At 42.3% G+C, this 25,549-nt stretch overlaps 1 long non-coding RNA gene across 1 annotated transcript in view; it reads right to left on the bottom strand.

Moving 5' to 3' along the window:
- The window catches only part of LOC108799055, a 19,603-nt gene extending 2,356 nt beyond the window's left edge, over window positions 1–17,247 (bottom strand). Inside the window, exons 1-2 of the long non-coding RNA XR_001941991.1 lie at window positions 17,234–17,247; window positions 1,348–1,350 (exon numbers count right to left, since the gene is read on the bottom strand). This is a non-coding gene — a long non-coding RNA (uncharacterized LOC108799055). The remainder of the gene's footprint in view (window positions 1–1,347; window positions 1,351–17,233) is intronic.
- Between the last annotated feature and the right edge of the window lie 8,302 nt (window positions 17,248–25,549).

Genomic DNA, 25,549 nt, shown 5'->3' with positions numbered 1-25,549 from the left:
ATTAGGTCTACAAGAAATTGTAGAAATACATGGTGTGCTGCGTGTGGCATATTACTTCACTTGGAATCTGAGAAAAAGAATTTTACCTTTTTTGTGGCCTTCCAAGCATAAAGATGGTTTAATCTAAAACAAATTTAAAAATGGTCTAAATAAAATTGGTCTAAAATAAATTGTAAAAATATTATTTATACTGTGTGTAGCAAAAAATTCTATTGTAATCTTATTTTGATTTTGAAGCTCCAATGCTAAATTGGAATGTGGTTTTGACATTGAGGCCCATCAGAAATGGTAGAAATAATACCTATGCAGTGTGCATGATATTGTTTAATTTTTGTAGTGTGAAAATACACTTTATTTGACCTGTACAGCTGAATGCATTGTGTTAATTTTAAATGCGCCTTACTCCAACAGTTGAAATGCTGCCTATGTAGTCTGAACAATATTTCTTCCTATTTTCTTTATCATATATACATTTAGATGTGGATAAGTAGTAGGGATGCACAGATACCAAGGTCTCGTACTTGGTACAAGTACTGATACATTACCAGCTCCAAGACTGGACTAGAGAAAAACTCAAGTTAGGAGGCAGCTGTCATTTTAGGGAGCATTGGCTAGGGGGCTCCTGGGATTTGTGCATCCCTGTTTTAATGTATGATTTGTTTTATATAAATGTATATTAGGGATGCATCAATACCATTTATTTCCTCAAGTACAAGTACCGATACTCACAGATACCAATTATTGATGCATTTTTGTTTAGTGTCATGTGTCAGTTTTTCTAAAACAATACAGACTAATGATTTCAGGACAGTGGTGGAGCGCCAGGGCCCAGTCGTAGCTGCAACCGTAGTTCTCGTGAAAATGCCAAGTATCGGCACTGGTTTCTGTGCATCCCTAATTAGTAGGATAAAAAGCTGCATGCTCTTTCACAATACATCCTACTCTAACTTAATCAGTGCTGACTGTACAACATCCTGCTTGTTGTCTGACATAATCCACTGTCATGTTTAATTGCTTGATAAAATTTACCTAATTTTTCTCTTCAAATTCTGCTTACAAAAAGGCTTTCATGATGTGCAACATGTCTGCTCTATATTTTTAGCTCATCTTTGACATAACCCATTGTAAATCATAATAAAACCTGACTTGTCTCTCCTGCTTGCACAGCAGCCTACTAAAAAGGCTTCCATAATGTGCAGCGTGTCTATTACATAATCCATTGTTATTTTTTATTGCTTGAAAAAAATTGCCTTCTCTCTTTCTCTCTCTTCAAATGTGGCCTACTAAAAAGGTTTCCATAATGTGCAACATGTCTGTACTGTATTTCTGGCTCTTGTCTGACATAACCCACTGTAATTCATGTCCTTTGTTTGACAATCCCTTGCCAATTAGCCTTGAAAATAGACAGATTTCACTTAAATAATAGGCATTGCAACTCATTCGGTAAATGTGCCCACGAATCAAACACAAGCACATTCACCCATAATTGTTCATAACCCAATAAACTGTTATTTCTCACACTAACTACTGGAGATGATGCAACAGCAGCAATCAGAAATAATCACTGTCCTGAGCTTAGGAGAAACCTAGCAATCACAGAGAATACAAACAAAGCTTGGACTGAATACAGTCTAGCTGCAAACACTAAATGTATCTAGTTACAACCCAGACTAGGGCAGGCTGCCTACACAAAACTGAACAGATATTGCCCTTATGCCTGGGCACCCCCTTCCCCCTTTGAGGCCTCCATTTGTACTTTATTTTTTTTATTTCATAATAACCATTTCCAGATGTCTTCAGGCTGGTCATGTGCATATGCAGGGTCCTCGTCTTTGGATTTTCTCCCAGTAGTAGGCAGCCCTCCATGATGCAGAAAGCATGGCTGACAAAATCACAGCATGGATGCTGTGCCCAAGGAGAACAGGTATACAGAGATAATTATTTACCTCCCCAAACTCTTCTCTATACAAAATATCGGTCTCATCTAATTATTTAAAAAAATATATACTAATAAATTGTTTGATAAACATTAGTTATATACTTATCAGTCATAGCTACTGTAGTTGCATGTAATATGTTCCTAAACAAAAATTAATAATTATTGTATAGGAGACTAACAATGCTTACAGAAAATGACTTGCTTAAAATAGCTCATGCTTTAGATTGTTTCTGCCAGGGGCGGACTGACCATACGGGCATTGCCCGAGGGCCCGCGGCCAAAGAGGGGGCCCGTCACCGACCCCCGTGTCCTTTTCAGCCCGCATGGAAGAGGACGCAGGTTTATTGAAGCGGCAACGGCAGTGTCGCCCGCCTCCCGGGCCCACTGTACACTGCCGTTGCCGCTTTAGCAGAGCCGCATCTCCTACAGCGGAGCGGCCGAGAAGAGCTCTGAGGTGATGGCATGCCGCAGTGGAGGGAGGGCGGACCTACCGCGGGGGGCGGACGGAGGTACGAGAGCCTCATGCTAGGGGGGCCCCACTGAGATCCGGCCCTGGTCCCCCCACTGGAGCAGTTCTACAAAAACCCCGACTGGAACCTGGGGATTGGGAGCCTTGATGCTGGTAAGTGAATTTAATGACTTTTTTTTTTAGCTGTAAACTGTTAACCTTTTAGTCTCCATTCACATACAGCATTTGTGCTTCCCGTGCCGTTTTTCATGTGGGAGCCCGCATGGGACGCAAACGCTATATGTGAACTGCATGGATTCCGCTAGTTTACGGTCATTATATAGTCGTGAACGTGCGGAATCCACTGGATTATCTTGCAGTATTTTGGGGGTCGTGCGGGTTAAAGCTCCATTCACACTGGAGTAGCTGTCCGAATATGAGCGGAGCCGCTCTAAACAGAAATAAAATGCACTTTTATCTGCTTTATCAGACTATTGTGGGAAACCGCACGGCCCCCAACATAGTGCAAGTGCGATAATCCAGCTGATTCTGCACGTTCACGGCTATTTAATAGCTGCAAACGAGCGGAATCCGTGCAGTTGTTTCACATATAGTGTTTGCGTCCCGTGTGCAAACGCTATGGGGGTTATTCACCGAGTGAATAACGGAGCCAAAGTGAAGTGAGCTGAACGCTGTTCGGCTATTCACTTCAGCCTTGTACGGTTGATTTCAGCCGTACATGGGTTAAAATCAGACGTACATCGGCTGCCTTCGGTCAGCCAAACATGCTCTGTATGTTCGGCTGAGCCGAAGTGCAGGAGGAGTTCGACTCAGCCGCTCCAACATCTGTATCGGCTGAGCCTGAAGCTCCGGCAGCTCACTCACTGCCATTCACCCCTATTCTCATAGGGGCCAAACGGCAGTAAGTAAATAGCCAAATGCCCAAACGGCCATGGTAGAGAGCAGAATAGGAAAAAATTACAAAAATGTAGAAAAATTGTTTAAAAAACGTAAAAAAAATAGGAAAATTTAAAAAAAATGAAAAATATTTTAAAGAAAAAAAACGACACATCCTGTTTCCTATTGGCCGGCACCTGCCAGAGTCTTCTAGTAGGTCCCGGCCAATGAATAACAACTGGGTGGAGCCGGCTGTGATGTCACGGCCGGCTCCGCCCAGTTGTTATTGTTTAATGACAGATCAGCATCCCCTGGTCATTTGGGGACGCTGATCTGTTATTACAACTGGGTGGAGCCAGCCATGAAATCACAGCTGCCTCTGCCCAGCTGTCATCTGCATGGAGAGCAGTCGTCTTCGGCTGACCTTTCTCCCTGCTTCGGCTGTGAATATGACTCAGCCAAGCTGAAGCCTATGGGTTCGGCTCGGCTGCTGTACGGGCTATAGTGAATATTGTGAATAGCCCCTACAGCAGCCCTTTGGCTGTGGATGGGGCTTGTATATGGGTGGAGCACAAGGGGGCCCCATAATATTGTATTGCCCGGGGGCCCCATGTGTTGTCAGTCCGCCCCTGGTTTCTGCCACAAATGATATTTTCAGACTTTTAATGATATGATGTTGTTTATGGTAATGAATCTTCGCCTCCTTCCATGTAAAAAATGGAACATAGACTAGTGTTTAAAGTTTTGTTTTTCTCATAGATAATGGCACAGACCTAGCTGATGCTGCCTGTGTTGTGAATAGATAAAAGGTGACATCATGAATGCTATTGACTTCAATGTTTATTTCATTAATATATACAGTAACTATTTCTTCAATAACCAATGTTTTTCATGCCACACAGGAAGCTGAATAATTATTGTGGCATGTCAGCCAGTAGATTGTAGGAAGCAGAGGAAAAAGAGAGAGGATTAATTGTTTTGAGCTTGTACAAGAGAAAATAAATAAAACTCAAGCATGTTAGATGTAGAACGGCCTTTGGATTTGTGCTATATCGCACTTGACGAGCATTGGTTTCATTTATATATTATGATTTGTTGCATACCCTTCATCATGACATGTTTACTGAACTGGCTTTCAGTTTTGTGATTTTTTAAGAACTTTCAGTTTTGTGATTTTTTAAGAAGTCAGGTTGACTGACTTCTTAAACCATTCATCATCTAAAACCATTCTTTCTTTTTGGATAAAGTGGAATAGGTATGACATCATCTAAAACCATTCTTTCTTTTTGGATAAAGTGGAATAGGTATGTAACATCCATTATTGTTCTGTTTTAAATGCCAATGCATGCAAAGACATACCTAGTAGATCCTAGTCTGTGTGGACTCTATGGCTATTTGCTGTCTTGGCAGAATCAACAGGCAGCCTAATTATACACTGAGTGGCCAGATTATTATGACCACCCCATCAGTACTTCGTTGGGCCACGAGATAACTTCGTTGGGCTGCCTTGTGACTCCACGAGATGTTGAAAGGTGATGCAAGGAATCTGACACTGCACTGTTGCCCTTCTGTTGTCTTGTACCAGTCTTGCTACTCTCCATTCTGCCCTAACATTGACTAGTCGCTGACGGCCACAATTCTCATGTTCAGACCCAGATTTTCGGCTGACAGTCCAGTCTTTAAACACTTTAACAACAGCTGCTCCTGAACATTTAACGAATTCCTCAGTTTTGCTGATACTCGCTCCATGGCTTCGAGCGCCAACAATCATCCCACTTTCAAAGGCTGTTAAATCGCGTTGTTTACCAATATCTTCAGAAAAAAATCACTTCTACTGTCGTGGTAAACAACCTGCTTCCCTATTTATAATGGTCTGGCCCTCTAGCAACATCACCGCGAAATTATAGCTAATTATAACTAATTTGCCTTCAAACAGCAGGTGGTCATAATAATCTGGCCACTCAGTGTATAAGACACAAAAGTAAAATTCAACATAGTTTTACTTCAGATAAGTCCAATACAAAGAATAATTTTTCCAGTATTTTGAAGACATTAACTTTCTTAAGACCTGTCCCTGCTGAGCAGCAGGAACGGGGAGTGCCTAGCTAGCGACTGTACTAACTAGTGAAAAAACAGGAGGGGGGACAGGGGAACATGCCAAAGGCACAACAATGAACAGGCTGCTGCTTGCTGTCTGTGTCTCCTTTGGGGACATTATCACCTGTGACTTCTGGGACACTGAAGCTGAAAAGATATTGGATATAGAAACCTGTACAGGTCTGGTTCTTCAGAACCACAGTCAACCTGACTCATAAGCCATGTATTGATGACTTGCATTTGTGTCTAACTTAACCTAAGCTGACCCTCAACCCTAAATACATTAGAGAGTAGCAGTGAATTCCCAAATTAGACTGCAAAGGTAAAGGTGGCCATACACTTTACAAGCCTTGCAAGACTTTTGTCTTGCGAGGGTTGTAAAGTAATCTAAAAAATGTACGATCTGCCCATCTTGGACAGGCAGATCGTACTTGCGATCATCGCAAGCCCGCCCCCCCTGAGGGGCGGGCTTCTGATGGCTGCAATGAGGGGCGGGCTTCCGATGACTGCAAATGGGCAGTCACACCGGCCCGTTCAGCAGTTGTCGAACAAGCAGGCCACTAACCCGCCGAGAATCGTACCTTACAATAGAAATGGTTGCACGCCTTCCATACACTTTGCGATTATCGCCTGATCACGGGATTTCCCGCGATTCTCGTACGATAATCGTACAGTGTATGGGCACCTTTAGAAAGAGTGCTATAGACTGCACATATTAGGTTGCCCACATTAAAAAGACTACCAGACAATGCAAGACAAATACCAGAAAGCTCTAAACGTCTGTATTATAAATCAAACAAACCTAAAGTGTATGTCAAAACATTTTTGTTTTAGTTCTGAACAGAGTGGGAAAAATTAAGTAGGAAAGTGTCAATTATTGCATTTATATATTAGATTTTTTTTAATATGCTAGTTTTTAATGTAATATGTCATATTTATTTTATTTTGATAGTTAACCATATTCATTTTATAATTTCCAGTTGTAACTTGGGTCAGAGTTATACTACTTGCCTCTCTAAGGCAAATGTCTTTTTCCCCCCTGTTGCTCCTTACTATCCTAATCAAAGGGCAGCCTTAGAATTAAACTAAAGCTGGCCATACACTGCTCGAATTTCACCCGATGCCTGCTAAAAAGACAAAGTCTAGCTGTGGGTGGCCCTGTTGGCACCACCTGCCTCGTCAAAATTCACTTTTACAATTGACCTTTCTTGAAGGAGCCACATAGAACATTTTCAGCTGAGCAGTGAGTGCATCTGAGCAGATGCAATCATTGTTCAGCTATTTAGCAGCCGCAGATCCTGCTGACTTTAGAATACAATTATTGGTAAGGGAGATTTCTTCATCAATGCTGTTTAGTGGGGCTAAGCGAGAGAAATCCAAAGGAAAATGGCCAGTTTAACAAGATCAGACATCAGAGCAACACCAAGAACATGGAGCACAAAGCGGAAGATACAGTATTTTTAGTTTCTTACATTGGTACTCAAGGTACATTGCGTGGCCGTTCATTTGCATGGCACCCCAACGCTCCTCTGGCAACAATGCGCTCGATGTCCCCAATACCGTGCGTTACAGTGTGACTAAAAAAAAAAGTAGTGCATGAACTACTTTTCTTTAGCTGCACCCCAATGTTAAATAGTTACATAGTATTTGAGGTTGAATAAAGACACAGGTCCATCAAGTTCAACATATTGCGTGTATGTATGTGATTCTGCATGTGTATGAGTCCCTGTGTGATCTTTTTTTTTTTTTAAGGGAACCTGTACCCTTTTATGTTGCGGCCTTGGAAATTGTCCAAATGCTTTTTGAATGATTCCACACTCTTAGCTGATACCACTGCTTGTGGAAGCGAGTTCCAGACCCTAACCGCTCTAACTGAGAAGCCCCTTGTGGTTAAATCTTTTCTCCACTAGTTTTAGGTGGTTGCCTCTAGTCTTTGTTATGGAGTTTACCGTAAAAAGTGCATTGCTGATGTTGCTATCACCGTTGAACATCTTGTACATCTAGAGCATGCCCCCCCCTTAAATCTCCTCACTTCCAGCATGAACATGTTTAACTTTAGTAACCTTGTCTCATAGCTTTGGTCCTCCATCCCCTTAATTAGTTTAGTTGCCCTTCTCTGGACTCTTTCCAGCTCAAGGACATCCTTTCTGTGGATTGGTGACCAAAAATGGACTGCATACTCCAGATGAGGCCGAACCAGCGATCTATAAAGTGGCAAAATTATAGATTTGTCTCTACAGTAAATTCCCTTTTTAATACAAGACAGTACTCTGCTCGCTTTGTTTGCCGCAGCCTGGCATTGCAAGCTATTAATCAATCTGTGGTCTACTATGACCCCCAGATCCTTTTCCATTTCTAACTTCCCTAGTGGAGTTCCCATTAATGTGTATTCCGCCTGCCTATTGTTAACCACGAAGTGCGTTACTTTACATTTATCAACATTAAACCTCATCTGCCAAATAGTTGCCCACTCCCCTATTTTATCCAGGTCCTCCTGTAATGTTATAGTGTCTAAGTCCGTGTCTATTACCCTTCCCGATTTTAGTGTCATCAGGAAACACGGAAACATGGCTATTCACGCCCTCCCGGATATCGTTGATAAACAGGTTGAATAATATGGGGCCTAGCCCCATTGAGATGCATTAAAGAGCGATATCGCACGGTAAATAGCCGTGATATCGCGGGAATTACCGCGCGATAAATCGCTCAATGTAAACGGGGCCCTACTCTTCCCAATACTTAGGCCCCATTCACACTGAGCGATATTGAGCAACAAGCGATATTGAGCGACGAGCGGTATTGAGCGACTTGTCGCGCGACTTTTTCCTATTGGGCTGTATGCAATCAGGAGCAAAATCGCTTGAAAAAAGGGTCATATAGGAGCGACAAGCTACCAGCGATGAGCTACAAGCGATATTGAGCGATATTTAGCGACGAGATGTGAACAGCTCCATTGAAATGGATTGGAGAAGCTACATAGAGTGATATCGTGTAGAAATATGATATTGGAGAAGCTACATAGAGCGATATCATGTAAAAATCGCTTGATAAATCGCTCAGTGTGAATGGGGCCTTAGGCCCCGTTCACATTGAGCGGTTCGCAAAAAGCGCGTCTGTCGCGCGATTTGCATTTTGCACGATATCGCGCAAATGCTTGCATTGAGCAAGCTTGAATCGTGGCTAAATCCTCTCCAAAAAGTGTCCTGCTGTAGCGACGCACGGCCCGCGACAGCAGGACCCTTTGCCCGATTGAGAAGCATTGGAGAGCGATATCGCGCTGTAAATTGCCGCGATATCGCGTGAATTACCGCGCGATAGATCACTCAATGTGAACGGGGCCTAAGAGATGGTGTGGGGCACTGCAGCTGTCACAGGCTGGTTCTATATACCCAGAGCTGAGCAATTATGTAACCTCTGATTGCTCAGCTCACGTTCTCCTCCTTGCCAAGAGCAGTGACTGTCAGTCACCGTTCTCCACAGATATTCCCCCTCCCCTCTCTCTCTGTTCCTCCAGTGCTCATTGCAGGGACAGACAGGGGGCGGGTACAGCTGGCTTTAGATTTAGAGAGGCAGAGCCAGCTGTCAATCAGGCAGCAGGGTGCATCCAGACAATTGTCAGAATCTTTCCCTGCTGCAGCACAACCCTGTATAATTGCTTCTATTTACATTTACAAAAAACTCATACTCACAACTACAATTAATTTTTAAAAAAACCTATTCGTATGTTGGTCTACAATTTCTTCCTTGTTAACTGAACTGCCGGCTAGCAGTTAACTACACATTAGAAACTCATACTGTATATGGTAAGTGTAGCAGCAGTACATCTTTCAATGCCATTGTTCAAAAGACTTCCCCATGTTGCGGAGTTGAGTATAAAGAAACAACACACCGATGAAGTCATCCCCCACATGTGCACTGCAGTATAGCTTGACTGTCTACTAATGCTTCCCCTCCTTCTCCCAATGCGGCCATACAGAAGAGAGCAGGAAGCCAATATCACATAAACTGTAATGCTTGCCATCTTCCTTCAACACTATAAGTCACTGACCCAGATAGCATATCCAGAAAAGGACTACATGCATTTGTAAGGCTTTCCTGATCAGCATACTTGTTCTGGGTCAGTCACACAGAAAGAAAATTCACACAACTAACATTTTCAAATGAAAGTTCGCAATGTTCTCATGCACTATAGGGAAGATGCATTTTTAAATGATCAAGTTAAATGTAAATGTATTTTATCAAGTAGATAGATAATAAATAGATAACGGATGGATAGATTGTTTATTATTATTTAAAACGCAAAAGCTACCTTAACAATATGCATTCAATAAGTAAGGAATATGCACTGAGGCATGTTTAAAGAGCAGTGAAAGTGATATTCGCCAAACATTAGTTACAGTTAAATCAATCACTTTAATTTAAAACATATGCACGAGGAATCTATAGTGAACGTCACATTCGCTGCTGTATATATATATATAGTGTCCTAAAAATAATGGACTCTAGGTAAGATATCCACACATCAGTCAATTGATGTATTAGTTAAATACACTTAGTTTATCCTAGGAACTAATGTGGCCATAGCTAAGGTAGGAACATTCTTGTCACTAAGAAAACCATCCAATGTGATGTTTCCTGCATTCTGCATTCCCTCAGATTTTATGGTGTTTTTTAGATTGTTGTTTAGACTTTAAATTTCATATGAGATGTATAAGTCTTCCACTGCCCTCTAGAGGTGAAAAACAATAATGCACCTATTGTAACTGCTGTTGGGATGAAATGACCATTGAATTTTCTCTCTGTACTGATGAAGATTAATGTGATGGGAGGCTGTAATAGCCCAACCATAAGAAAAGATAAGGGCTCACTAAACAACAAACTAAAAATCACTGCAGAAGAGTGCACATATAGCTTAACAACAGTAGATCTAAGTCCTAGGGTAGAAATGCACCAGAAACCACCATGATATACATTATATTGCCAAAAGTATTGAGATGTCTGCCTTTACACGATCATGAACTTTAATGTCATCCCAGTCTTAGTCCGTAGGGTTCAATATTGAGCTGGCACATCCTTTACAGCTAGAACAGCTTCAACTCTTCTGGGAAGGCTGTCCACAAGGTTTAGGAGTGTGTCTATGGGAATGTTTGACCATTCTTCCAGAAGCGCATTTGTGAGGTCAGGTACTGATGTTGGATGAGAAGGCCTGGCTCGCAGTCTCTGCTCTAATTCATCCCAAAGGTGTTCTATCGGGTTGAGATGCAGGCCAGTCAAGTTCCCAAATTCGCTCATCCATGTCTTTTAGGACCTTGCTTCGTGCACTGGTGCGTAGTCATGTTGGAACAGGAAGGGGCCATCCCCAAAAACTGTTCCCACAAAGTTGGGAGCATAAAATTGTTCAAAATGTCTGAACAATTGGTATGCTGATGCCTTAAGAGTTCCCTTCACTGGAACTAAGAGGCCAAGCCCAACCCCTGAAAAACAACCCCACACCATAACCCCCCCCCTCCACCAAACTTTAGACTTGGCACAATGCAGTCAGGCAAGTACCGTTCTCCTGACAAACGCCAAACCCAGACACGTCCATCGGATTGCCAGACAGAGAAGCTTGATTAGTCACTCTAGAGTACATGTCTCCACTTCTCTAGAGTCCAGTGCGGGCCTGCTTTACTGCATCCCACGCTTTGCATTGCACTTGGTGATATAAGGCTTGGATGCAGCTGCCCGGCATAGGAAACCCATTCCATGAAGTGCTCTACACACTGTTGTTGTGCAAATCTGAAGGCCACATAAAGTTTGGAGGTCTGTAGCTATTTACTCTGCAGACAGTTGGCGACTTCTGCGCACTGTGCGCTTCAGCATGCGCTAACCACGCTTTGTCATTTTATGTGGCCTACCACTTCATGGCTGAGTTGCTGTTGTTCCCAGTTGCTTCCACTTTGTTATAATACCACTAACAGTCGATCTTGGAATATTTAGTAGCAAGGAAATTTCATGGATGGACTTATTGCACAGGTGGCAGCCTATCACGGTTCCACGCTTGAATTCACTGAGCTCCTGAGAACGACCCATATTTTCACAAACGTTTGTAGAAGGAGTCTGCATGCCTAGGAGCTTGATTTTATGCACCTGTGGCCATGGAGGTGACTGGAACACCTGAATCCAATGATTTGGGGGATGTCCCAATAGTTTTGACAATATAGTTACATAGTTACATAGTATTTGAGGTTGAATAAAGACACAAGTCCATCAAGTCCAACCTATTGTGTGTATGCATTTATGAGCTGATGTGTGCATGTGTACGAGTCCATGTGTGATTTTTCTCTTAGCTATACCTGTACCCCTGTATGTTATGCTCTCCCAGGAACTCGTCCAGGAGTCTCTTGAATGATTCCACACTCTTAGCTGAAATCACTTCCTGTGGCAGCAAGTTCCAAACCTTAACGGCTCTAACTGTGAAGAATCCCTTGCGCCCTATGTGTGGTGAAAAATGTTTTCCACCAATTTTAGCTTGTGCCCTCTGGTCTTTGTTACAGAGCTGACAGTAAACAGTTTGTTACTGAGGTTGCTGTCACTCTTGAATAGTTTATACATAAAAATCATGTCCCCCCTTAATCTCCTAACCTCCAACGAGAACATATTTAATTTTAACAACCTTGTTTCATAGTTCAGATCCTCGAACCCCTTAATGAGTTTGGTTGCCCTCTTCTGGACTTTTTCCAGCTCAAGGACATCCTTTCTGAGTATTGGTGACCAAAACTGGACCGCATACTCCAGATGTGGCCGAACCAGTGATCTATAAAGAGGCAAAATTATGGACTTGTCTCTGCAATACATCCCCTTCTTAATGCAAGACAGGACTCTGCTAGCTTTGTTTACAGCAGCCTGGCACTGCGAGCTGTTCTTCAATCTGCGGTCTATAATGACCCCCAAATCCTTCTCCGTTTCCGACTTCCCTAGTTGCATACCCATGAGTGTATAGTCCATTTGCCTATTTTTAGCTCCAAGGTGCATTACCTTACATTTATCGACATTGAACTTCATCTGCCATACAGTTGCCCACTCCCCGATTTTCTCCAGGTCCTCCTGTAATGTTATAATGTCTAAATCTGTGTCTACTACCCTCCCAATTTTCGTATCATCAGCAAACACTGAGATATTACTTTTCACTCCCTCCCCTATATCATTAATGAACAGGTTAAAAAGCATGGGACCCAGCACTGAACCCTGGGGTACGCCACTCACGACCTCCGCCCAGTCTGAGAAGGTGCCATTAACTGATACTCTTTGTACACGTTCCTTCAGCCAGTTTTCTATCCACGTGCACAATAGTTCATCTATGCCCATACCCCTTAGCTTGTATAACAAGCGTTTATGTGGCACAGTATCAAATGCTTTGGCAAAGTCCAGATACACTACGTCCATTGTCCTCCCACCATCCAGATCTCATCTTACCTCTTCATAAAAGGTCAGCAGGTTGGTCTGGCAAGAACGATCCTTCCTAAATCCATGCTGCACATCACTTATTATACTATGATCCCGGACGAATTCCACTAAGTAGCCCTTAATAATTCCCTCTAACAGTTTACATACTATGCATGTTAGACTAACTGGTCTATAGTTCTCCGGTTGGCATTTTGACCCTTTTTTTAATATATGTACCACATTAGCCTTTCGCCAATCTCCTGGCACTATACCAGCCATTACGGATTCCTTAAAAATGAGGAACAATGGTCTTGTTATCTCCTTGTTCAATTCTTTGAGTACCTTGGGGTGTAGATTATCAGGTCCTAATGCTTTATTTGCATTTAGTAATTTAAGCCTATGTTGTATCCCCGATTCAGTCAACCATTCCGGTGTATTTCTTGTTAAATTATGTGTTTTATCCTGTACATTAAGCGTTAAAATGTGGTATTTAGATTTTATCATGAATGTTGTTGGGAATAAACAAGTTTATCCCCCGCACACAAAGGACTAAGATCCTACAATATAAATATATGTAAAACAAGGTTATTGCAAAGGCCCTATAAGACCCGCAAACCCACATCTGGACTGAAAAGCTGCGAGGCTTAGGATACCATAGTAGAAATGGGTGAGCCTGTTTCTTGCACCCTATCCAAATCTCATCTCCCCCCTCCCCTTAGAATTGAATAATTGTTGCCATGGTAATTTACCAACAGGTATGCCAGATCTGATAACCAGGGAACTCAAATGGACACTCACCCATGTTTCTTATGTTGCAGATCTCTAATTAAAGACAAGCTTTGGATTCTCCCAGAACTCTCTACTCCTAAAACTCACCCCAGCTGAAGATGGCTCATATCAATTGCATCGCTTATTGAATAGAGTGACCAATCCTGAAATTGTTGCATGAGAAACGTTGGCAGAGACGGGGGTGTGGGTGCAAGATTGCAGTTTACTTGACTAACTTGTTTTGAATTTTATCATCATATGCCTGCATTAACTTTGCTTCAAGATTCACCTTCTACCTGCATGAACTTTTCAACTATTCCAATGGAAGACCAAACTTTCTAGATTCCAGTAAGGTGTCCTTGGGGATGGACTTTGAGTGAGGAGAAGGCCTTAAGGTACAGTGGAAGTGTGGAATAAGTGTTGTCATTCTTGTCTCTTATTTGCACCTGTTTACTGAGTACTTTGCCCAAGGCAATGCTGCTCTAATTTTTGTCCAAACCAAGGGTCACTTTTCCTGTTTTATCATTTCACCTTCATTAAGAATTCCTAGTTTCCAGATAATTATGGCACATAAATCATGTACTGATAATTAATCTTAAATCTAAAACTGTAAACAAGACATGTACACCTTCATGTTGCCTGGGGACGGTCAGCGCCCTTTGTATTCTGTTAAACTATAAATTGTGAGCGCAAGAGCAATTTAGGAGAGTACTCATGTTTCTCTCTGTACAATATTGCCGTATGGTCAATAAATTCACCTATTCACAAAATAACTCAGAGTCTCGTCCTGTGTTGACAAGGACAGGGCTTATAGTCTCTATGGGTAGTTAAGGAACTACTCAGAAACATCCCCAAAAGTCAGTTCTGTACACTTAAACGCAACTGCTCTAAGACCACTGACTTTACCACACAAAGCCAACTACCCGGAAAAACTCATCCGTGACGCCTATTCCACTCATCTAAAGTCGGACCTCTCTGACAACACAAAACGGTCTGAGCCCGACACCAACGTTAGATTTATTACCACGTATAACAACAGTCACAACTCAATACAGCGTATCATTCGGAAAAATTGGCACATCCTAAAAGAAGACCCCAAACTGGCTTCATTCATCCCAGCCAAACCAGCAGTTACTTTTAGGAAGGCCCGGAACCTAAAAAACAAAATAGCCCCCAGCAAGATCCATAAGGACGCACTCAAAAATACACCCAACCAAAAATTTGATAACAGGGTGGGCACATACCAATGTAGAAAACCCCGCTGCCTCACATGCCAATTTATTATCCATGGGCAAACCGATTTCACTGATCACCTCAATAACATTTACCCCATCAAGCAATTTATCACGTGCTCACACGACCATGTAGTCTATGGCCTCAAATGTCCATGCAACATGCTTTACATTGGCCGCACCATCCGCCCTTTAAGACAGAGGATAGGGGAACACAGACGATTCATTGATGAAATATGTATAATCCGCGCTTATGAATAACTAAGGGCGCTTATATTAAATAAATATTTATAATTATTTGTAAAATATGTAAATATAACATTTAAAATTTAAAATATATATGTAGGAGCTGCTGTACTTGAGACACTGGGGTCAAATGATATGTAGCTGGGTGTGCAGCGCTCGGGGTCACCAATAAGTGAGTTAAATCAGTTTTGGCAAAATTATAAACATCAAAAAACTAGTGAACATAAATCTCAACTAGTGTCAATGTGCATAAAATTAAATTAATCAATTAAATTGCTAAACCAAAACAGTAGTGCATCAGATATATGAAAAAAACATATAAAAAAACCTCATGTAAAAAAACTCATATAAAACAATCTCAAATATATCAAAGTGATATCTAACAAAGTGAGTCCAAAGGTGATTCAAAGTGGGTTCAAAAGTCCATGATTAATGATTAAACGTGAATCCAAAAAAACACTTAATTTGTGAGTCCAAAATGATTGAGAATTTCCAGTGTATATACCAAATCCCACACCGAAGTGTCCACGTCAAAGTCCCCTCTGGGATGCGCACTCACCAGACCAAGATATTTATATGCAGAAAAAGATGACAGTTGGTGATCTTACAGCCGTCCTGTTCTCATCGCATGGCTAAATAAACGTTTTATTAAACAAAAAAAGTAGCCACTTACAATTATAATCGGTAAAAACGGCCGCTCACACGTTTGTGAGTAAAACTTCACAAACGTGTGAGCTAAAGGTTCAGACTCAAATTCAGGTCACCTGGGTTGCAAACTTTTTTCACTGTGCAGGAAGAGTTAAATGCACACCATTATCAGTTTTAGTCTATTTTTTCTTTTTTTTTTATATATAAGACCAGATAATATGAAAGATGGGGCATATAAAGCATAATGGTCTTTCACAGGTTTCCAGAACCAATCCCACCATAGATAGGCAGATTTCATATGTAATTGCATTGTTTTCCCATCTGTAAAGTAATCAGTGTCTTTACTACGCATAAAAAAGGAAAGTTCACAACAGGGCGCAAAACTTGTGGGGTAGGTAATTTAAAACATGAGTGCTGGTAAATTGTACTAAAATCAGAATGAAAAATGTGTAAATAAAAATGTTCATAAAAAGCACTCACTTACATTTGAATTGGAGAGGGCCGTGGGAGAGGTGGCCTCACAGGAGGATCGAGTAGCCCAGGATCAGGGGCTGGAGAAATCTCGGAAGGTGCCGGCTGTTGCTGGAGAGTAAAGAACTGAGAGCCGGGGGAGGCGAGGCAGTACAGAGACTGTGTCAGTGTGACTTTTGTATGGACCGGAGTCGGGACAATGTAATGTTATGTATGGGTCAATGGTGCTTCAGCTGTGCAAACACCTATCCCTGCAGCTGACAGGACGGTGTTTAAGACAGAGAGCAGTCCTGTCTCTGGAAGTAGGGTGGTGGTGGCGCGTGTAGCGTCTGGCCGTGCGTGTGGGAGAACTGTTAAAAAGGCTGTGGAGGGCAGCTTGCCATACGAGTCAGGGGTAGAGAAGGGACTCGGAAGACACCGGGGAGCGACGCGTTTCGAGGAAACCTCTTTCTCAAGCTCCAGCGGTGTTACAAGTGGCGGGAATCCGCCGGTTTTTACAAAATGACAGCTGGGCGGGGCTAAGCGGTAACTCCGCTGTGTGGTGTGTTTGAATGGATACGGGTGTAAACTCATGTTTTGCGGCTGCAGGCACCGCTGGGTACAGGTGGGGGTCAAGGATAAACAGTCAGAGGGTTCAATAGGTGGTATTAGTTTTTGTATTGATTTTGAGGACGTGGATTTATGTTGAATTAACTGTATAGGTGTGTTGGGGGAAATATAAAGCGCTATAAGTCGATATATAAAGAAAGGGGAAGGTAAAAAAGGGAACGGATGCTTTTATTCTTGTTTAGGAGAGGTTGGGGAGATGGTGTCTAGAGGCAGAGTGGTGGTGCATCATTTTAATTAATAAGGGGAAATTGGAAAAATAATACATTGTAAATAAATATAGGTATAAATAAAAATAAAAATAGAGATAAAAATAATTTTTTAAATTAAATTAGATAAAAATACTGAAAATAAAATTGTTAAAGTTGTGTGTGTGTTTCTGAAATTCAGATTATGATTCAAATTTGGGACTTCGGTGCGGGTATGGGAGCCTTTTCATCTCGAGTTATATGTGACTGGCTGTATACGTGTGTGAATGTTCAAATGATAGTTAGTATTTCCAACTCTTCATTGAGTCCGGTAGGAGCAAGGGTATTCAGGCAGTAGATCCAGAAGGTTTCTTGTCTACAGAGTCTCTAAAAGCGTTCTGCGGGGGAATAGTGGTCTGGGATTTGTTCGATGGCAAATAAGTGTAAGTCCTGGATGCGTTTTCCATGTTTTTTGGCAAAGTGTCGTGGGACACTGTGGTCGCAGTCCCCGTCGGCAATGAATCGTCTGTTATGTAGCTGGGTGTGCAGCGCTCGGGGTCACCAATAAGTGAGACCCAGTAGTACAGACTCCATACCAACAAGCATCTGGAAAACATTTGATAGTATTGATGTTGAAGAACTTGGCTAATTGTCAAAGGGCTCCATGCAACCACATGTGACCTTGACCCAGGTAAAACAGGCCTATTAGCATGCATTGCCCACATTAGTCTAGCAGTCCAAAAAATTGTACAGTGCTCTCTCAATACAGGAATCTTCCCACACCAACTTAAGGAAGCCGTTATCAGGCCATTACTTAAAAGCATTGCTTGGATCCAGAGATATTGGCCAGCAACAAACCAGTGTCAAATCTTCCAATTTTAGCAAAGGTGACTGAAAAAGGCAGTCGCTAACAGGTTGGAAGCCTGTTTGACAACAAAATCTTTGATGAATTTCAATCTGGTTTCAGAAAAAAACAGTACTTGTCCACCTATCAAATGAACTATTGATGGCTAGAGATGAGGGAGAATGCTGCACCCTTATCTTCCTTGATCTTTCTGCTGCATTTTACACTGTGGAGCATAATATCCTACTGGATCACTTAAAGCTGCATTGATGTCTAGAGGATACAGTGGCTAGCTGGTTTAAATCCTTCACAAAAGCTCACAGCAGGAATACACCTAACTTTCATTACTTCATGGGGTGTCACAGGGCTCAATTCTGTCACCAATGTTATTTGCAATATACATGATCGCACTGGCAAAGATCATCCATTACCATTGGTATGCATAGGACACAAAACACTGTCTTACAAACAAGACACTGGTGACTGTAGGCTCAAGACACACATATTTACCCAGTCTTATAGCAACACCAGACAAATCCTTCTCTTCAAAGATCCAAACACCAAAACCACTATAAAAATATTAGCATTATTAAGTTGCTTTCTTAGTTACACTCTCTTAATCCACAACCACTTTGTGCTGATATGTTTTTGTGTTGGGGTAACCTAGTTGTTTAGAACTATAACATCTATTAGGGATGCTAAACACCAATTCTTACTTCTTATTTCAATTGTGCTTTAGTGAATAGAATATTTAAGTGATGTTCTAAAGTAGAGCTCTAAAGCTGATTTGTGAAAACTGGATGAGAGTATTACTAAATCCAGTACATACAGTATGAGACATTGCAAGCACTGTTAACGTTCATTGCACATATAAATAGCGTTAATGTTGTGCTGTTGTTACACTCTACTGGTGTAGCTAACAACATTCTTAACCAATGATGCTACAAGTCCCCATCAGGCTCTGCCCCCCACTGTCAGCATCACTGGTTGTTAAGGATTCGGTAAGCTGGAGCTGACAGCATCCTTAGAGACAAAAGTGGACGGAGCCCAATGGGGATGCAGAGATACTAGTTCCTCAGCAGGTCTGTTCTACTACTGATTGACAGCAGGCTGATTCTATAGCCAATAGCCAGCCTGCTATTGGCTATGGAATCCACCCACGGCCTGCTGTCAATTAGCAGCAGAGTGGACTTGGTGGGGATCTAGTAACGTAGCATCACCATCAGGCTCTGACCATCCACTGTATAAGTCCTCAGCTGCTGCACCTGTTTGTTTGACAGGGAGCTAAGCAACACCGGCCTCAGCACCACAAATGGTGATGTTTGACCAAATGCTGTTTTCTTGTTCATGTACTTCCCGTCTGACCCGAGTCTATGTCTGGCCAGGAGACTGATGTGGCTGATTCCATGAGGCAATTCTGGACCCAGAGAAACTTGTTTAGGCTCTTTATGTGCAGCATCAAACGAATGCCCTACAGAATCAAGAACCGGTTGGAGTAGAAACCTCTCCAATGCCGCAACAGGCATAATGACTCCCAAGCAAGCAATGGCCACAGAGCAGCTTGCAGATCCATTGGTCTTTGCAGGGAAGAAGACAGATTGCAAGACATGAAGAGGGGTGGAGAAGACCCCTTGGAGACAACATTCTGGACCCAAAAGTAAGGGCTTTCCCAAACCAAGATGGCTGTGAAAGCCTACAGGCATCCCCCCACTTGAAGAAATGAGGGTGTCCCATCATTGTGAGGAAGGTTTGGAGCTGGATTTCGTTGGCTTGGGAGTCTAGGACTCATCTAAACTGGGCGCCAGATTCGGACTTCAAGGTGGATCCCCGGAGGGATGAAAAGAACTTCTTTTCACTGGGCAAAAGTGTGCTTGTACTGCCAGTGACCTCCTTTATGAAGTCAAAATATTCACAGAAGAAATGTTTTGCTGCAAAGGGCATCCACTCAAGGTGCTTCTTGCAAGCCAGATCTGCAAATCAGTACTTGAATCAGAGCTTTTACTTGTATGGACAGTAGACCTGCCCTAGACATCTTTCAGTGGGTGCCCCCGAGACAGTCCACACAAAACCTTAAAACGGCAGGAAGGAGTTCCAAACGCTGCAGTACAGAAAGATCAGCGACAATGGAGCCAGGGTAGCGGATCATAATGTTGGACCAGACAGCAAAGGTCTTACAAATTTGCATGGAAGCAATAGGTTTCATGATGGTGTCTATTAGTGCAAAAGATGATAAAAGTCTTTTGTCTACCAATTCCTTAAAGCATACCTATACCCAAAACGTATTATATTTCAGCTTACCAATACTTAGATGTGGTGGCTGCATTCATTTTATTTTTTAAGGCTTTTTTTCTCCTTATTTTTAGTTGGTGGTCCAGCCAGCAACACATTTCCTGTCTTAAGCTGCCCATATACCTTGCGATCATCAAACAAAACTTTTCGTCCGATGATCGAACCGTCGTACGATTTTCGTACAGCGCCCCCCATCCTGCCCCAGTTATCGCAAGGTTGGATCAGCGGTAATTAAAAGAAAGCACCTGGACGAATTGCGGTAATCGACCGCAAGTATTTTTGTCTGCACATGTGCAGTGTAAATCGTATGAATTTTGACTTACGGAAACGGCACCAACCTTGCGAAAGTCGTATGATCGACCAAAGTTTTCTAACCTGCTGGTTAGTCAAAAGTCGATCGCTTGCACAGTAATTGTGGTTGTACACTCAACCTTACGAATATCGGAAAACGCAATCGCATATGGAAATTGGACAATATTCGTAAGGTGTATGGGCAGCTTAGGGTGGCTCCAAACTATGGAGGAGCAATGGAGCCACTCTTTGACAACAGCTTTGTCACCCTGTGGAGAGGTTAATGTCAGATGCACTAGCAGATTTAGATGGACTTGAGTAACAAATTAAACTTAAGCTCAAATTAAAACTTTTTAAGCGGCTAGAGCAAGTTTTTATTTCCTTTTTGAGATAAAGGTTTTACATGAATGAATAAAAACTAATCATTATAAGCACCCATATCATGTTAAATGGTATGGTTTGTCTCAACCCTCTATCTTCTACTTTTGATGGACAGTTTGGTCTGTTATTTGAAAAATAACAGACATACTGGCCAAATCACCAAGTAAAAAAATGAATTAAAAAAAAACATAAAAAGAGAAAACAAATGCAGCCACTACATTTAATGATCAGACTGCTGCAATAAATTACATTTTTGGTTTTGGGTTAAGATACACTTTAAGGGATGTCCTCTACCTCTACCATTAGGAGCTTTTTTTTTTTTAATAAATTCTTTATTTTCAGATTATCCATACAAGAACACTGCATGACGGTGAAATTACCATACTGATACAAGGCAGAAGTGCTATTGCACGGATCCTGTAACTTTTCCAATATAAGCAAGTTACACAACATTGTACATACACGGGGATACAGAAAAAACATAGGAAAGGAAGGTTATACATGTATTAACCTGTTGCCTTTCTCAACAGCTCTGAATTTACACATATTGTACATGAAATATGAGTTGCACCTCGACAATGTATATCCTCTGAGACAGTACTGTTTTCTGGGGCATAAAGTGCTTGGTTCACGGACGTCTTGTGGCGCTGCACAGAAACACTTGTGAATAGGAATGCGTACAGGAAACCCGTAGCTGGAGTTTGTCATCATAAAGGGAGGTATCCGTCTACCCCAGATCGTGAGGCATCTGAGTTATCTATATCATTGAGGTATCATATTGACTTAAAGTGACATTAAAGTCTAAAACATTTTTCCCTCCCCCCAATGTTAATATTAACACTTACCCTAAATGATGTCTCTTAATCCGATCTTCTTTCCTGATGTTTTCATCTGTCCCTCCAGCGGTGCGATGGCTCTCCGATCCAGCGCTGACTACTCTGTCCCTGCAGGCAGCTCCGATCCAGCGATCAAGTCAATTACCCTCGCGAGGTGGCATGCCGCATGGTATCTGATCACATCAGACAGGCCTATGCCCCCATGGCTCTTATGCATACGCATAATCGATGATTTCATCCTGGGTGGCTTTTGGGCTCATAGGAAGTGTACTGTTAACAGCTTTAAGATATGACTGCGGGATGTGAATCGGTAGGGTTTCTAGGAGATAAAGAATATGTGGTATGACATTCATTTTCAGGATATTGCATCTCCCGAACCAGGAAAATTCACCCGTATGCCACCTCGCAAGGTCCAATACAATGTCTTTGAGCAATGGAGGGAAGTTGAGGTGAAAGGTGCTGGAAAGTTCCGTCGGGATATTGGTGCCGAGATATTTTAGGGATTCTACCTCCCAATTAAATTGGGAACTCTGACTTTAGGCCTGGGGATATGAAGTCAGGGATAGATACGTTAAGGGCAGTGAATTTCTGATAATTAATTAGGAATTAATCAACCTAACCACTGAACCTTCACATGCTCACATAATTCATTCCCACAGCTACCACAGCTACCTCATGTATCATTTCCCCCTCCTCTTTTAGATTGTAAGCCCTCAGGGGCAGGGCCCTCCTTACCATCTAGTCTTGAATTGTATTGTAACTGTAATGTCTTCCTTATATTGTAAAGCGCTGCGCAAACTGTTGGCGCTATATAAATACTATGTAATAATAATAATGTACCATACAGCTCAAATTCCCTCATCAGGTGTGGTAGGGAAACGGTGGGTTCAGTAAGGATAAAGAGTAAGTCGTTGGCAAAGGCCGCGACTTTGTCTCTGCCCCCGAGTCCTAGGTCAATTCCTGTACTAGAATGCTCAAAAAAAAAAAAAAAGAAAATTAGAAGAGCATATAACTAACATTAAGAATGGTTTTAATAAACATAGTCTCTCTAGACATTTTAGATTGTTTCACAATAGAGACCCTAAACTTTTAAAAGTAATAGGGATAGATAAAGTTGGTTGCCACTGGAGGGGCACCAATTTAACGAGGAAAATATCACAAAACGAGTCCAAATGGATTTACACATTAAATACCATGAACCCCAGTGGACTAAACATTGATATCGATTTGAATTGTTTCCTCAGCAATGACTAAAATACAACATCAAAATCCCCAATATATAGATAAAACCAAAAAATCATTTTGTTGATTTTAAAAGATACATTTTAAAGATAAATTATTACTAATTCTGTTAATAATTTTTAAATAGTTCATATGGTGCCATGTATTAAAATTGAATTGATCGCCTTTGATATATATATTAAGTGTAACAGTTTTTAATATAACATTTTAAAATTATATGTATAACAGTAACCAATGAATTATTACATACATCTAAAAGTTGATTGTTGCTGGATGGATTGACTTTATCATGAGATATTGAATGTCGGATTACTAATTGACACTAATTGATCCATCTGTGATATGCTAGTAAGGTTTTGGTATGAGAATTCAGACCTGCATGCTCCCCTGAGGACGTCTTTGATGACGAAACGTGTAGGGGCGGGTCTTTTTCATACCAAAACCTGATATTTGCCGGACCGGTTGGACTTGTTTTACTGCTTTTGGATTTTAAAATTACGATTTTAAACTTTAAGTTTTTTTTATTTAGTTTCAGTGCATATAAATCATCGCATTTTACACTCATAGAATCAACAAGCAGATACATTAACACATCTTATCCTTCAGACTTAACAGTAAACCTGTTCGGTGCGATCGCTGTAACATTCCATCAAGTAGCAAGTATTTGCCTGTGCATTGAGGTTGAAGATAACTTATGCAAAGTAAACTATATTGTATAGTCGGTAGGTATAGAGAAACAATAAAACACAAGAAACAAAACAAACAAAAACTAAATTATTTCAGCTAAAACCAGGATCCAGGGGATGAGGGTAGCCAATATAACTACATACCTTATGGATAGAGGGTATATATTCAGGGGCGTGTATATTAGATCCAGTCTTTCCATTTAGAACAGAATTGTGAAGGTAGATACATAAGGCTGTTTCCAGCTGGAGGCTATAAGCTCACGGGCCGTGAAAAGGAAGTGCAGGACCACCATCCTAAGGTTATGAGGATAAATATCAACGCCTATGCTCAGTAGAGCCATTTGGGGGGACGGAGAGACCAAGATAAGTAAAGGAGGCAAGATAGCGGAAAATCATACCCCAATAGCTTTTAATACTTTTACAGGTCCAGAATACATGTATGATGTTGCCCACAGAACCGCAATCTCTCCAACAAAGGGGGGAGTGCATCGGGTAGTAAAAAAAAGGGGGGGTTCACCAAGCGAGGTGGTGAAAGCTGTCGTGTGGCTAATAACTTGGTGAAATTAGTCTACTAGGGAGGAAGGGAGGGAGGTAGAGGGGCTGAATGAGGAGGAGGGCAGGTTAAGGGGTGGCGGAGGAGAGTAAGAAGCACAAGGAAGATTAGAAAAAAGAGGATCAGAAAAAGGAGGAAACAGGGGGAAAAATTAGAGAGTGAGAAAATAAGTGGTGGCGACTACCGCCCGGGTATCACCGCACAAACGGCGGTTAGCGAATGAGGCTTCGTGTTATCCTATGAGCACGGTCCATCTCAATTACTGTATTTGGCGGGTTGCCCAGCAGAGTTGAAGATCGCCACTATTGTGTCACGTACATTTTCCAGTCCAGTAGCCTCAGGGATGCCCCGCACTCTGAGATTGTTGCGTCGGTTCCTCCAAGTCCTCAATATGGAGCTGCAAGTGGGACATTGTAGCGGATTTGGCATCCCGGGCGTCTTCCAGGCCTTTTAATCTTTCCGCCATGGACGTCTCACCCCCCTCGACCCTTGTAGCCAATTGGGAGACATCTTGTCGAACATCTTGCAGCTCTCGACTGTGCTTTTCCTAAATTTTTTCCGCTATGGCTTCTATATCAGCCTTCGTGGGCAGCATGCGCAGGAGAGCCCCTATATCTAGCTCTGCGGGGGTTGGGGCCTATCCTGCCTCCCAGGTTGTGGGTCTCCGTCCATCTCTCCCCTGTAGAGGTCCATCTGGGCTGTGTCTAGAGTCCTCTGCTCAGGGGATGGGGAAGTTCGGGGTGCGGACGTCGCTCTATGTGCGCTTGTTTCTGGCCGGGCTCCGCTACTCGAGGCCGCGGCTTTTCCAGGGCCTACCCCCGCACTCGTGGGCGCCGCGGGGCTGAAGAAAGTCTGCGGCGGGATCCACCAACGGCACTGCTCAGTTCTTGCAAAAACCCTTTTCCATTAGGTATCACTGAGTAAACCCCCCTAGCTAGATATAAACCTGTTCAAGGTGCAGGTAAACATATAATGCCTCCTCGACTAGAGTGCATCAGGAAGGTCCTTGGTAGTTTGGGAACCTATGATGCCAAAGGGCTGACCTTTGGCTGAACATACAGTAGTGAGTGACTCCTGCTCCAAGCAGGAGAGCACCTCATCCACCAGGACAGAATGGTGTCTGTCCCTGAATTTGGGAGAGATATAGGCAGATGTAGCCTCCTCCTGCGTAGAATACTCAGACTCCAAAGAGGAATTACCCTCTTCTTCCTTCTCCGTTTCCTCCTCCTTCCCGGAATTAAGGCGTTAGCCATGATAGTGTCAGAAACTAACCTAGGATGGGATCTTTCACGGCCCCTGTAACTCTACTTCTCCCACAGAGTGGTGAATCTTCCCATACATTCTGCCATTCGCGTTCAATCATAGCAATGATAGAAACCGACAGGGTACTCCCTCCGAAGCTTTTACTTGACCATACTAAAAGGACAATATAGGGAGGGGGGGGGGGGGCGGGGGGTGCTAA

The sequence above is a fragment of the Nanorana parkeri genome, unplaced genomic scaffold (genome assembly GCF_000935625.1).
Source record: "Nanorana parkeri isolate BGI_ZX_2015 unplaced genomic scaffold, ASM93562v1 scaffold1618, whole genome shotgun sequence".
In the NCBI taxonomy this organism is placed as follows: domain Eukaryota; kingdom Metazoa; phylum Chordata; class Amphibia; order Anura; family Dicroglossidae; genus Nanorana; species Nanorana parkeri.
Note: the sequence above shows the minus strand (reverse complement) of the source record. Positions and strands in the feature narration are given on the sequence as shown.